This window comes from Larimichthys crocea, chromosome X (genome assembly GCF_000972845.2).
Source record: "Larimichthys crocea isolate SSNF chromosome X, L_crocea_2.0, whole genome shotgun sequence".
NCBI classification, from domain to species: domain Eukaryota; kingdom Metazoa; phylum Chordata; class Actinopteri; family Sciaenidae; genus Larimichthys; species Larimichthys crocea.
This window is the reverse complement of record NC_040020.1, coordinates 20,200,320-20,216,429: the sequence shown is the minus strand read 5'-3', so window position 1 is coordinate 20,216,429 and position 16,110 is coordinate 20,200,320. Positions and strand designations below refer to the sequence as shown.

The following is a 16,110-nucleotide window of genomic DNA, read 5'->3' as shown; positions in this document are numbered from 1 at the left end:
AAACAGTTCAATATTCTGCATACTGTGAATTTTTGCACACTACCTGCTGAATACTTGCACATTAAAAATATTGTACATGTCTTCTAGTGCTTGATTTTTTTTGATTTGTACTACTGGCAGGTTTATTGCTAAGTTTCCTTGTATGTGAAACTTGGCAATAAACCTGATCTTGATATTAAACTAAAACTGTGTTTATATGAAGACCAACTCCTGCAGATCCATATAAATGTTCCACTTATAGCAGTTTGCTGAAAATGATTCCAGCAAGATTTCTTAAGCGAAGGAGAAGTTTGTTAATGTTGTCAAAGTGGCTCATGCTGATGCCCCTTTGCCCTTTTTTCACTTAAATTGCACCTCTGGACCAAATATTACATTTCCTATGAAATTAAACTAATTGCTAGTTTTAGTGTTGTTGACACTGCTGCTGTAACTGAACACATTTCATCTACAATTTAAGTCTTATGTCAGTCATACAGTTACAGGTAATCAGGTATGCTTAATGTTCAATAAATGAATCTGTCTAATGGCTTCTGTTATGTCTGTTATTCCATTTATAAGCACTGATACATATTTTTGTATTAAGTTAGTAGTAGTAGTTAGCGCTGTCAAAAACACACCTGACTAGGTTTTGAGGGGCAGTAGCTCAGTCTCTAAGGACTATAGTCTTGAGGATCAGTTCAAGGCTGTTGTTCAAGTCAAGTACGGACCACAGTATGGAGTGTGGACTGGTAGCTGTGGAGACGCCATTTCACCTTCTGGACAATGCAGAGGTGCCTTTGAGCAAGGTACCAAACTGCTATGTAGGCACCACCTCTCCACATTTCCATGTCTGTGTGTGTGTGTTATTGTATTTTGGGGCTATATGTGTAAAACTTGAATAGAAAAAAAAAGTAGGGATCAATCACGTTCTTTTAGTGCTCCCCAACTGGAATGAATATGATTGAAAAGATCTGCATCCTTTGTTAGGGACATTCTTTTATACTGTATGACTGTGCAGATTTGCTTATTCTAGAAAATTTATTACACAGTGTCCATATCATGGATAACAGGAAAGAATCCCCACGAGTGCTGGCAAAAGGTTTAATAATAATAATTGTTTTCTTTAGGACTCAGTAACAGTCAAAACATAAGTAGTATTGTTATAGCAATAGATGGAATGAGTTGTCTGATGGAGGTTTGTTTGTTGAAAGAATGGTTTATTGCTCCCATGCAGACAAATTCCTTCAACATTAAAATACAAAACAAAGCTCAGCTTTCTGAGACAAAACACATCAGTAACATGCAAAATAAATAATACCAGGAAGTGAAAGAGACACAACAAGAACAAGCAAGTTACCGGTCAGTCACAACAACTGCGACACAACTTGGAGGCAGATGTGCAACATGCTGAATGTAACTAGGAAATGAGAAGAGAGGCAACTGCTCGACCAGCTAAAGGAAGTAAAGATTATTATTTAATAACAGCTGGTTGAAATGAATCTTTACACTCATGTTCACACACTGTATGGCTTCAACTGTCTCTCTCTCTCCACCTTTTGTTCTCGCCCTCTGGGTTTCATTCAGAGTTCAAGCAGGTCATTAGCAGAGTGATTACAGTGGGAGAGAGGGCATCCATTAAGAAAACGTGAGTGTGTGTGTGTGTGTGTGTGCATGTGCACATGAGCATGTCTGTGATCACCATGTGAATGCGTGCATGCATGTGTGTGCCTTACTGTGATCACTGTGTGTGTGTGTGTGTGTGTGTGTGTGTGTGTGTGTGTGTGTGTGTGTGTGTGTGTATCAATCACTCCAGTGTGGGTGACGACGAGGAGCTGTTTGTCTTTCTCATAAAAGGGAAAGGGATCAAAAGGGCTGGTCTACCAGCTGGACCTTCAATCACACTGGGACAACATGACTTTAGAGCCCTGGGCAGCTGGAGCTCTGGGGACTAATGGTGTGTGTGTGTGTGTGTGTGTGTGTGTGTGTGTGTGTGCATGTGTGTGTGTGCATGTGTGTGTGTGTGCATGTGTGTTGAACCCTTTTAATCAGGGTTGCTGCATATTTACCATCTCCAAAATCCATACTTTAAATGATCATTTTGGTTTACAACTTGTGTCTTATATTTGTAGTTTTGGCCATAATCCTTCTCAGTTATAATAACGTTGTACTAACCAAAGCGGTTGACCAAAACTGATCCAATAATCATTTCAATGAATGACTTAATTATTCTTTATAAAAAAAACATCTCAGTATACATCTCAGTATACATCTCAGTCCCACAGCCCAAAGTGACATCTTCAAATTGTTTTGTTTGACCTGCAGTGGTGGATGTAGTGCTCACATCCTTTCCTGAAGTAAACGTAGAAATTCCATAGTTTAGGAATACTCTATTACAAGTACAAGTCCTCAATTCGTGAACGTCATGTCAGTCGATTAAAAGCACAGAAGTATTATCAGCAAAATGTAAGATGTCGATCTGTAAACTGTGATGGATGTTCACAATGGACAGGTGTGATCATGGTGTGATCATCTGACAGTTTGTGTTTGTTGCTTCACCATATTATCACGTTTACTAGAATCTCAGCAATGAACTTGGACAATACAGTGATGTTATAAACGATAAATGATGAGCAGAACTATGAAAATAAGAACCACATTGAAATGAACTGAAATTATCATTTAATTTAATTCAATTCAATTAGTTTTTTTTTATATAGTACCAAAACAGAATTTATCTCAGGATACTTTTAATTCTGAGACGGTCTATCCAGTATGCTTTATCATAGCATATCATTTACAAAGACCTGATATTCCATGAGATGTATAAAAGAAGCTTGACTACAACACTAATGGGGACATCAAATATGACTAATTGCAGTGCCCCAGATTCTAGTTTGGCTGAGTACCTTTGTTGAAAGTCCATCCAACCATCCCTCTCTCCTTAACCACGTAATATCTCTACTGTACGCTATCTAATAAGAGAGAAAATGGTTTCTCACTTCTGTGCAAGTAGGAAAGAAAAATGACTTCATAAATATAATATTTTTGATCATATACCATAAACAAGCTTTTCAATGACATGATGCAGATGAATTGTCTTAAAGATTGACTGACATATTACAATTAAGTAAGTGTAATCATCTCAGTGCACTTTGAAGTCATGAACATGCATCTTACCCAAGGCATGAAAGTTCTTCTACTCTCATGATGCTTCCTATGAGCCACCATCTGTAAGACACAAGCACAAAACCTCAATTAATTTTCATATAAACATAATACAAATCACAAATCCAACCATGTTTTATAACTTGTAGAAAGTTGTATCATCTACTTGTGCCAGCACAGGTTCCCACACTCAGGCTCATTTGTTGCTTGCCCTGAAACCCAGGCTCGGACTTTGGTGGTTAAAAAAATACTAGCTGGATGTTGTCAAATGAACTGGAATGCACAAGGTTCTGCAACCAGAGTTCAGCAGCTACACAGATGAGGTGAAAGCTCAAAATCTTTGCACATTCTTGCCAAGACATTCCACAGACATAACTGAATATATTTCCTTTCAAAACTCCCTCCAAGCTCCAGAGCTCCAAAATGTCACCTTACTCGCTTTTCTGCCCGATATAAATCACCTCTCGGCTTCACAAAGGAGAAAAGATTTCACCTTGGTGTGTGTAAGTGCATGGGTGTTTGAATGTGGGAGTGTATAAATGTGCATATGTGTGTGTGCATACGTTGAGGCGGCAAGATCAAGGCAGCCGGAGAGACATGTCTGCAGAGTTTTAAGATCTTATCATGACTGTTGTACCTGTCATGTTTGCAGTTTTTGTCTGAGGGCCTTTTTTGGACTGCCTTTTGTTCTAAGAATATCATTTAAACATCTGTGTGTTTGACATTTATTGTATGTTCATTTATCACAATAATCTTTTTGGTCAAGTACAAAAAACAGTGCTAGATGTTGACTATTGTAATTGGTGAACACTTGAAATAGCAAGAAACTGAAGTTGAGGAGAAACACCTGAAACATATAATGAGTTTTCTGAACCGTTAGCATGTTCTCCAAAGGGTGTGAACTTTTGGTACCAACTGGCACTGCCAGTAGAGGTAATTTGATTTGTCTGTGGGTGCACAATAAAAATAGTTCATTAAATTCCAATGGCCAAACAACCAGCTATGGTGCTGCTAATACCAATACTTAGCCCCATCTCTGTTTTGAGCACTCTCCACGGTATGCCGTGACTCCGCACTGAAGTTACTGGACTGCCTGCCTTTTGACTGTTTGGTCATTTGCCATCACCACAAGTGAACCCATGAAAGAAGAGAGCTACGAACATATGCTTAACAGCATGATGGGTCCTCCCATACTGGTCAGACAACTTACATGACTAATGATACATAACCAACGCTATGTGGGCACATTGAAAAAAGGAATGTCTTGTTTCAATGTTCTCAGGCAAAACAGGGCTATGGTGTGCTTGTAGCATTCCAACCTCGCTTAAAATGGTTTCTACAGATGTCAAAAACCCTTTGATGGGTTTTAAAAAAAAAAAGGCACAAATATGCGCAATATCTGCAGGGTCATAGTTTTTCTGACCTTACACTCAAAGTGAGAACTCAGTTCAACTCTAATTTAACAGGCTGTAGCCTAAAATAATAATAATTATAATAATTAATAATAATTATTATTATTATTGGAACATTTAATCTGTGTCTGTTTGAGCACTGGGACATACCTGAGCTGAACTTGAACTTGGCTGAACTAGTACACTCAGTGAAAGAATTAATTAAGTTAAAGCCAACAGATTTGTGTTCGAGCCTGTGACATACTTGAGGTAATATAACCTGTCAAGGATAAGAAGAAGTGGGTGCATCTTTGTCGGCTTCTGTCATGACATCACCGAGTCTGTTCCCAGTCAATTCCAGGACTCAGTGGGTAAACAGGTTGTGAGACAAGATTTCAAAACCATAGATCAAAGGAGAAGGTGTGTTACAAATGAGGCGAATTACAGAGGAGGAAGGAGATAACCGGTGTGGCAACTGCACTCCTGCCAAAAACCTTTCTTATAAACTCCTTCAAAGGTGGAAGAGGTTGACGCAACATCTAAATATGCTCTACTGTGTGTTTATATAAGCAGCTCTGTTGTTACCTTGTATGTCCAGTTTTAGTGGAGGATTGAAGGATTATAATACATCTTCTATGGATTTAGAACGTTTTTGAAGTCAAGGCTCAAAGACAAACCTTTCGTGAGCCTGTTGTGTAATTTCAAAAATGCATGGTCACCAAAGCAAAACTTAGAATAGTGAGAGGTTGGTGGAAGGTTTTTGACCCTGTAGCAGTGATAGCTAAATGCATGGAAGCAGCTTGGGAATGGTTTCAGACACATTCTTTAGGCAGCCTTTTTTTAGTCCCTTTGGAATCCGAATGATATTTCAGTCAAAAGGCGAGAGCAAAAGCCTGTGGTTGTGTGGGTGAAATTCGGATACCATCCAATGTTCAAAGCCTTGAAATACATATGCCACACAATGTTAAAGCATTCCTTTTCACAATTTACAATGCATAAACATGATGGTTTACAGAGGCCCAGGGTGATTATTTGCACAGAGGTCTAGTTTCAGCTATTTCAGGTTTTTCTGAGGCTGCCCCACGATGCCGCCCCACAAAATCATTCTTGAAAGTGTTAAACCACGGGGCCCCCAGCCTTGGTGAACACAAAACACTGACTGTTTAGACTTCAAATATCCAACATAGATTGTCCAGACAACACAGACTAAAGAGAGCAACTCACGCCTGCATGAAAATAAAATAAACTATTTGACCATTTATGTTGTTTTATACCAAAAACGCTGTCGTCCATTCCTCTAACAGCTTTTCACACATTTCTGATTTTTATGAATGAGAACAGTCTGCATAATATATAAAGGTAAATACAACTTCTGTGGTTTCACAACAGCAATATTGTTTCTCATAAAAGAGATGACAAATGGTAAATCACATTCTGCAAAAGATAAAGTCTGACATGCCAGACTTTGGCACTGTAAAACTTGACTTTGCTCTGGGTCATGTATTCATGGCACCGTCTTTCCGCACATACAGAACATGAACTTACTGTCAGCAGCTCTGATAACACAAGAGAGAATGCACCAATTTCTCATTTTTCAAAAGTTGTGAAAAACCTAAGCAGAGCAGCATCTCCACAAGGGCTCCACTGATGTATCATGAAAGACTGTGACTTCTCAGTTTGCATTTGATATGGTGTCTTTTTAGCAGCCACGCGAGAAAGCCAGTTATGGGAGAACTGCAAAAGGGAGAGACAGGACGAGCTCCTGGGCCTTCAGAAGTCTTGTCAGAAGCCTTTCCCTTCTATGCTCTGTCCCGCCGATATTCATCTTGCCAGCTGAAAAGTGAAGACGGCAAAAACTTTGGGCTTGAAAAGAACTTTTCAACTTCTAAGAGACACCTCGCAACAGGCCTGAGTATTTGACAAAAAGAAAAAAAAACTGAAACAGAAGAAATGGAAGGGACTTCCAAACTGAGAGGCATGTTAAAGAATTAGACACCGCATTTGGAAAACGGAGCGAAGATGAATATGACATTGTCCTCTGGTGAAAAGAGGAACCAGGTACATACAGGGTGTGTTGATTCGGGATTGCTTTGTGTTCCAGCATCTCCAAAATCAAACTGACACATGTCAATAAACACATACTAAAACCTTCAATATATTCTCAGTCTAAAGTGTGAGTGTGTGTGGGTGTATGAGACATACATAGATATAACAGAAAGAGATATATTGTGTGTATGTGTGTGGTGATGTGCATATGTTTATGTATTATCAGTAACACCTTGTTAGACAGAATTCTTCTCAGAACTGTCGTCCTGCAACGTGCAGTTAAAAGAAAAGTTTAATAAAGTTTGATCACCATTTATTTTATCTCAGAGATCAGTGGGGCCTTTCAAAATTTGCAGAGCAGAAACTTTCACTCCACATCTTTTTTCACTCGTCTCTCAAAAGAAAGCTGACTTCATCACCGCACCTCGAGAGTTTGACGAAAATGAACGCTAAGCTCTTGAATCCTTTCTTTCTTTCGCTCAATGGCGAAATGAATAAATGATATTCCTCCCTTTAATCGACGCACTCAGGGATAACAAAGAGACTTTGAGACACTTTGAGGACACCTAACGATCAGAAGCATCAGGAGGTGCTCTTCGTTTTCGTTGATGGACAGGCAGATCAAAAAGCAAGCCCCTTAAACGCTTCTACCCACTTTAGAATAATCTCGCCTTTTCCCTCTTTCAAGCACAAAGTGGGAAGAGAGAATAATCGTTTCATCTTTACTCTTTTCTCCAGTTTCAAAGTTATTTTGCCCGTGATAAAGCGCTCCGTATTGACGACTTCGAAGGTGCCTTGTCTCTTGAAAGAAGCGACATTTTATCTATATATAGTGATAGAGTGTGCTTCAATTTAACTCCGTCTGGCGCAGAGCGTGTCTAGTGTTGATGTGGCTGACAGCTGCTGGTTGAAAGACACGGGGAAAGTACTGAAGATTCAAATTAAGTTTTGCCATGACGACAGGGCTTGATGTATGCTAATCAATCGATGGGGTAGAAAATATGCTTGCTGCTGGAGAGAGAAAAAAGAAAACGCGTGAGTGACAGAAACTTGTCAGGCAGCACTCACCGAGATATCAAAAAGTCATAAAGTTTGCGCCACCACACAAGAGCCCAAAATCGCATGTGGTATATGCTACAAAAGGTTTGACTTGAAACACATTGCATTTGATATAAAGGAAGAGAAATTGGGACAATTCTCCATATGCTGTGGCAGCAAGCAAGATCTTTGACAAGGGAGGGGGGGCAAGCTTTGTCTCTGTGACACCTACGGTGAATTCCTGAGAACATTCTCTGTCTGAGTCTGTCTGAGCCTCTTCCATCCTTCAAAGAACACGAGCCATAGGATGTTGAATTTACATCACAAAAGAGCATGAACTGTCTGAGCAACTAAAGGTGTAACAGATGATCAAACAGACACACCAGATCAGATATATCAAGCATCAATATCTAATAGAACAGATAGTGAAAGATGGACAAGACATCGGCTTTAACACTCGTTCGAGGCTAAAAATATTCTTTTGCGACAGTTTATCACAGTTGTTTAGAAGCTTAGTTATATTGTAGCCAGGCGCTTACAAGTTTACCACCGTGAAGCTGCTCTCCAGGCTACCTGACGCACAGAGTTTGGGGTAAAAACCACAACATCTGAGCTGCTGCTGTTCACTGTAGCTTTCAGCTCAGCAGCCGGGGCTTTCATAACACAGTAAAAAAATCCATTCCAGATGTGGATCCCTGTGGAATTCCAGGAAGCACACACTATCTCCACCGATCTGTTCATGTCTCATATGTGTCAAAAACAACAGGTTAAGAGGACTGAGACGGGAATTCAATCGCCGACGAGTGATGGCAAAGACACGCCACTCCTGACTCCTCTCGTTTCATCTCTTACATGTGGATTTATCAAAGTGTTTCTGGACTCTGCTCTGTATGGGGGTCTTAATTGCATGTTGTTAAGCCACTACATGTGACGATTTAATCATGCGCCTCTGTGTTAACCAGAAGAGACCCACATCATTAAGACAAAACAAACATGGGAGTGTCATAAAAAATTTAAAGGCTGCAGAGGAGATTGAGTCTTGTGAATGTCAGAGTCATGAACGCTCCTTCAAACTCAGTGTAAATCCTCACAAGCTCATGAATACAACGTTTGACTTAAATTTACACACACTGAATAGATTCATACTCATGTTGGCGCACATACACACACACACACACAAGGAGCTATGTTATCACCAAATGTGATTAACGCTGTAAAACGATTAACATCAGGGTATTTATTCAAATCTAGACATCAAACACATTCTTTCTTCTTTTTTATCTCCACAGATCACAGAAGTTACTGTCAGGGGAGAAAGGCGCCTTCCGATCAGCTCAGCGGCCAGTGCGCTCAGGCTAAACAAGGCCCGCGCTTTCAGCACAACTCTCTCACTCTCTTTCATCATTTACAGAGGGAGCGTGCCACGCCAGCGCCGTCCTCCACCAGGACAAGGCCACTCACTGTCAAGGCAGACAATGGACAGTAGAGCTGGAGGTGGCAGTGGACTCATTGTGAAGGATGATGTCACCAACACCAGACCCCTGACACCGCCAGACACCAAGCAGAGGTTCAAGCGGGTCAAGAGCGAGGGCGGACGGCAAAATGGCAACAGCGACACGGGGCTGCAGGGTCGAGGGGCTGGGGTGCATGAATGGAGGGTGTGTCTCTGTGTGTGTGTCTTCATTGTACAGCTGAAAGAAATGCACACTCTAAGCAAAATATATACAGTCATGCATAGAAACAAGAGCGAGCTTTTGAACCGCTGCAGAGTATTGATGCCATTCGATAAAGGATCTGTGTGAACTCAATGTACAGCCTTGAATACAGAGCAACAATTCTGTGACAAAGAAAGACACAAGTAATATTAACTACTCTACACCAATGTTTTATATCTGGGCAACACCTTAACACACTAATCAACATATACTGATAACTTGTCAGACGCATCTGGCTCTATCATAGCTTTTATTAAATGCTCTGGGAGGCAGGAGGAGTTCAAACTGTATTTTTCCTTTCCCCAGTTTATCTCAGAGTTTAATTTCATAGTTTCAAACAAGAGCACAGTGGGGTAAAATGAAAGCATCAGATACCACAAAAAGCATTTTAAATTAGTCTATTACGGATTCAGATGCTGGCCCCCTAGTGGCATTTAGCTGTACTTTGAGGAAGTGGAGCTGCTGACCTGAAACCATGACACTTTTATGAACAATCATGAAAGCCCTTTTATAAGATAATCCTTCATTGATTGCTCCATGGGGGAAATGTAGGTGTTATAGCAGCAAGGACAGACAAACAGAGAAGTTAAATAATTAAAAAATAACATAAAAATGTGAATATAATGAGATAGAAACAGAGCAATTAAAGTTAGCAGCTGAAGAAGCCGCATACAAAGAAAAGCAGACATGCTGTGATGCTGTGTAAGGTATTTCAGCTACGGAGGCATTACTTGTGTGTATGTGTGAGAACATCAAAACAGTTTTAATTGTGACTAATCCTGGACTAAGATTATTTCTAATGGGAAATCTTCAGCCGAAAAGCTCTGACTCCATTCCATGTGGGATTATTGATCTCTTTCATTCACAGGCTTATATCTCAGTGTGGATAATCAGTCTTTAGTGTCTTGGCTTGCCATTAAAAAAAACATGGAAATATGATATATATGGTGTAAACACACGCTGGTTTGCACCCCCACATGGGCGCACACACACACACACACAAATGCACTTGTTTATCTACTGTAATGTGGTGATACTGTAACCTTGCTGGATGTAGCCTAGTGTGAATATGAGATGTGTTCTTTGCTTCTTTTTTTTTTTTTTTTTTTTTTTTTTTTGCTTTTTGGAAAGGAACATGAGGCCTAGGACGCCCATGTAGGTCAAAAACAAATCCTGCGCCTCAAGCTGGGAAGCCAGAAACTTCTTTGAGCATCTGAGGGAAAGGAGCAGGAGCACTGAGTTTCTTCCAGGTGCTGCTTTTCACAGTGGTAATCCTGCCACGGCGTGACTGTGATTTTTACAGAAAATCTCTCCAAACAGGGCCCAGATGGTGGGAGGTAGAAGCACACACATACACAGAAAACACATTCATTCACAGACGCACACACACACACACACACACACACACACACACAGGACGGTATACAGACACAGGCGTACACTTGCTTATAAAGTACAAAGCTTGCACGTCCACACACACACTCTCAGACTAAAGGTGAGAGCTGACTTGTTGCTCCTGGGTGGTCTCTGTGTAAAGATAAGGGCAGGCAGGAATAAAGCCTGTTGGTTATGTTGAGGCACAACTTTGGGACCGTTTCGTTATGTTCCTCTTCTATACACATGTGGAATGTCTGTGGCAGAGTAAGAGCTTGTTCCTTTCTAAGTTTAGCTCCGATTACAGAGAGCTTGCTTAATGACAATGAGTCAGGACTGACGCTGTACAAACCTCCTCCTCAGCTCTATTTCTACTCTCATCAGCTCAGTTTGTGGAGGAGGTTGCATGTGTCCTAATACAGGAGACACCTCTGCTTTGTAGTGGTGCTGGTCAGGCATGAAGATCCTGACAGCGGTTAGCATGTGGAGGATGTGCATATGGAGGAGGTTTGAAATGAAGAGATAAAAGAGTTAATCTTCTACCGTCTCTAAACCGATTCCCTCCATAGCTCCCTATTTATGTACAAGGAAAGAAAGAGAAAAAAAAAACTTGCTCCATCTCTCACAGCCTTTCTCCATCTCCCCCTTTCTGTTTCATGTGGTTACTGGAACAACAATGTACATTCTGAGTGCTAGGCCTTTGATGTTGTTGCATTCACCGAGCCGTCTTAAACCGGAGGAGAAAAGAGAGGGTGAAAAAGACGCAGGAGAGATTCTGTGGTGTGCTTTTTCTCTCCCTCTTTCCATCTCTCTCTCTCTCTCTCTCACTGGCAAGGCATCTGACATCTCCCGGCAAAAGACAAATTCGGTTTCGCCTGTTAAGTCGTCAGTCAAAGCTGCGCAAGATAGCTTTTTTCCCCCTCGTCTTTCTTACTCTCTCTCTCTGCCTCTTTCTCTCCCTCTCTCTCTTCTCTCTCTCTCTCTCTCTTTGCTTCATTTCCGTGGATGCGGTGTTGTGAAGGCCGCTTACACGCTTTTCAAACAATAACAGTTCACCCCCACCACCACCACCACTGACACCACCACCGCCCCACCGCAAGTTTCCTCTCTGCCAGAACCTTACACATGCCAGCACATCCTTTAGAGAGCCTTGAACCGACAACAAACGCTAAGCATTTTCACCGCCGAGAGAAAAGAGGGGCCCATCCGCAAGCCCCTGTGTAATTAAACTAGATCTAATACTGTTATATGTTTCTCTTAGTGAGAAGGAGCGTTTCAGGGGCCTCTTTCTCACAGCAGTGAATAGCTGTTTCCAGGTCACCACAATGCGCCGCACAGAGAGGAATAAAGCTATAGGAAAGGAACATTGCAGGTTTTAAAACCCGCTGGAGGCCTCGGAGAGTGCGATGCACATGATAATATGGACCTCAAAGAAAGAGTGATAAACTTCACCCTGTCTTTGAACTTCATTTACATGCACATAAATATATTTTACGTTTGCTTACTTTCAATAAATCTCATTATAACACCAAAACCAGTGTGTAAGCCTGTCTCAATACTTTACGACTTCCCTGGCATGTCTGTGGCACTCAGCCTCATGTCTGTTCATTCATAGTGAAGGCTTAAATCTTTCGAAATAGGTCACAAATATAAAAAATTCATTTTTTTAAAAAGCAGGAGGAAATAGAGCATTTGTTGGGGACTACTTTCAGCTGCAGATTTAGTGCTCTAGCGAGTATTTAAGGCACCAAAACAGTGCGTACAGTACCAGACTGACATGCAATAGACTCGTGCAAGTGTGTCTCATTTATATGTTTTTAATTGTTTCTGAGCAACAATGGGGCTTTATGTCACAGAGGAATAAGATGTATCGGGTTTTGGCTGCACGGGCAATATTTCTTATTAAGATCAATTCGTTGTTGGTTTTGGTTTTTCTTGGGGTTCATTGACAATAAGAACAATATGTTACCAGCCTTATTTTTTAAGTAATCTGATTATTCAAGGTTTTCAGCAGTAACATGATGTCTGAAACACCATGAAAATGTGAAACTACCTTCCTCTAACGGGTTGATGGTTTAAAAACTACCCTCACAGTGAAGCAGCTGTTAGCACATCCAGTATCACTCCACACTGAAGGATTCCTATCGTGATGCTAATTGTACTTGACTTAATTTCACTGCCAGGGCCTCTCACAACTCTCGGTTACAAATAAGAGACAGCCCGGAGTGTCTGAAAACCAGCATCCTTTCAGTGCCCCTGTCCATCACCTTGGCAGAAACGCATCACATCTCAATCTCTCTCCGCTGAGGTAGTCCACTCGCCATCAGTTCACCTCTGCACCGGGCCTTGCTTGCTGCTTATACTGAAGGCGGGAGGGAAACATGAAAGAGACAATCAAACATTAAGCATCAGAGCTGTCACTGGTGCCTGCAGAATGTAAAGAGTTATCAGAAATACAGCTGAACCAGATCCTCTGGTGCTCTGTCCTTCCCACAGGCAAAGTTATGCTTTTAACTCACTGTGACTTTCAATAACACGCAAGCAAAAAAATAATAATAATAACGCCTGCCTCATCAACTTCAGAGATGGCTGAGTGTTTGAATATTCAGACAATGCTAATGGTGTGATCTAATATCTGCTCTGAGTAATGCTGCTAAGAAAAAAGAGAAAGAGACTATAAGATGATATCAAATGATGTATACGATTGTATATTTTACTTTCCAGCACCCCTACATGCCTGTATTGTTAATTTCACCTCATAAACGCCTCCTAGATGACAACCAAGTGACAACCTGAGCTAAAGTTGTTCACAGTGCAGCAGGCCTGTAGCCTCTTTGAAACGCTGAACACAGTGACACTATTGTCACAATAAGGGGAGGTGTGAGGATGTGCACAGAGAATACCCAGAAGCCTCAAATACCCTACTGTCGGTGCAGATGAAAGGACCCCACCAAGCCAAATCACTTTATCAGCCCAAACAGCCTCTCTTATTGTGGGATGCCTCTCAGACGTTGGGTAGCTGAGATGTCACACCACTAATTGAGAGTCACAACAAGGACCCATGTTTGGCCTGCTCCACCGGTTACTTACAGCTACTGTAATCACCACAATAATTTGCCTACCCGAAACATCAAATGGTGGCGTGGAAGCTGCAGGAATTTGCATTGCACCCTTTGATCTAGGAGATTTAAACAAAGTGAGCCTCACTCTGCGATGGTCGTGAAGGTTACACTGTCCTGCCCTCCCTTGTTTGCCTGTCAATCCTACTCCTGCCTGAACCACCTCTATTGTCATTATTATTTTGGCTACAAAAGCAACAGAGCGATAAAAGCCATGCATTAAAGACAAATATAACCCAGGGTTGACCAGGGGGCTTGTTTGTCTATTACACACAAATGGAGACAGACATCATTTTGGCGACTTACCAGCAACAATCTGTGGTTTACATCGCACGGGAGTAGGAAGTTTTGGGTCTGTGAGTCAGTGTGAATTTCTGCACATCAAAGCATCAGTTCACTTTTCTAGACAGACAGTTCTATTTATATTTAAAGTTAATTACACTTGACTTACACCTTGGAACACAGCCATTTAATAAGACTAATGCACAGCCATGTATACATGTTTGGGAGTGCATTTAGGTTACTGACAGTATATAATTATGTTAATTGAATATGAAAAAATGCATTAATGCAATACCTATGTCGTGCCTCTAATGATTTCAAAAACATATTTTATTGTACTGTTTAGCTGTAATACAATAAAGTCTGTGACCTGGTTGCCATTTTTTCCTGCTTGAAAACAGTCAAAACAAAGTGCTGCCCAATATGGCCCAATATGGTCACTTCTGGCAAAAAAACTAACAACAACACCAAAAAACTAATCAATCAACAATCAATCATAATGCCAAACTCACGGCTTCAGATTGGTTGTACACAAACCAGTGTTTGAGGTCACAGTAAAGTTACACAGGCAGCAGTGCTTTTAACACAAAAAATTTAAAAGGTTGTACCACATGTAATGACAATCCATCCATCCTTTTAGTGATTATCCTTAGCAGGGTTGCTGGGGGCTGGAGCCAATCCCAGCTGGCAATGGGTGAAAGGTGGGGTACACCCTGGACAAACAGATTGTACAATCTAACTAATAATGGTTTCAATATTTCACCAATTTAACCATGATGACACTAGAGGAAAAGGCATAAGGATTCATCCTCTGTGGAACATGAATTACCCTAACCCTAACCCTGAACTAAATGTGCCAGTCCATTTCGTACATGTTGAGATATATCACAACGGACCTGGTGGTGGGGCTGGAGGAAGTCAGGATCAACAAACTCATTAGCATTCATCCTTTAGGCACCATAGAGATCTGAGATCTGCAGTGTATTTAATATTGCTGAGATATTTCAGTCTGGACCAAAGAGTTGGACTGACCAGCAGACTAAAACATAAACCCAAAAAGCTATTCATCTATAAATAAATGATTAACTGAGGCACATCATACAGCAAAAATAAACCAGAATGTTTGAGTAGTTTTTATCACCATGGTTACCTTCTTTCCCACATGGCATGATATGTTTTTTAATTTGATTTTGAGCACAATTCCTCAATTGTGCAGATGAAACACATCTACATGTCACCCCATCTACAGTCCTTATCTGTTTCCCAACCAGCAAAGCCCACCAAGGAGAAACACTTGACACTGATTTCACATCATTGTCTGAGAGCGACCTCATCCTTTCCTTTTCTCCCTCTGTGGCCCCCTCAGTGAGATCTGTAGGCTCAGTCAGCCATGCGTACTGACGTCTAATCAACAGCAATTAACCCTGGCCTCGTTCACGGGCCGCAGTGCTGGGAGATAATGAAGACACCACAGTGTTTTTTTTATTTATTTTTTTCACACACTGCTTTTGTCACCCGGACATTTCCCTCATGGCTGACTAACAATGGAATGGATTCGGCCGACTCAGGGAAAGTGGACCCTCGATATTGCTGTGGCTGCCAGGTCAGCGCAGGCAAAGCTGTGATGTAGGAAATAAGATACCGTACAAAGTGGAAGGCTGTTTTGATTTCCAGAGTGGATTTTGTGTAGCATAAAATGTTATATACATGTGAGGATAGGAGCCAGTGCTGCTGATGAGTGACAGACCTTGTTTTGGGTGTTTTAATTCCATTTCTCACTCCTTCTTGCCGAGATAATGGAGTTCCTGGCCAGTCCTTCTGCTGCATCTTTGGTCTCACTCCAATCTCACTGCAAGACTATAGGCCGACCTAGACAACAAATAAGCACAGGACACATCCACGCAGTGTTATGGTCTTTTGTTCGAGACAAAGGTACTTTGCATAACAGAGCTAGCGAGCAGATCTCAGATGGAGTTTTGGAAAGCACCTTGTAATCTTGAG

General features: G+C 41.2%; 1 protein-coding gene across 1 annotated transcript in view; it reads right to left on the bottom strand.

The window, feature by feature from the left end:
• Positions 1-16,110, bottom strand: part of LOC104935090 (axin-2) — a 72,833-nt gene that overhangs the window by 28,017 nt on the left and 28,706 nt on the right. The window contains exons 5-6 of the mRNA XM_019273907.2: positions 15,857-15,978; positions 3,157-3,207 (exon numbers count right to left, since the gene is read on the bottom strand). The gene's annotated coding sequence lies outside the window, so the exon portion shown is untranslated. The remainder of the gene's footprint in view (positions 1-3,156; positions 3,208-15,856; positions 15,979-16,110) is intronic.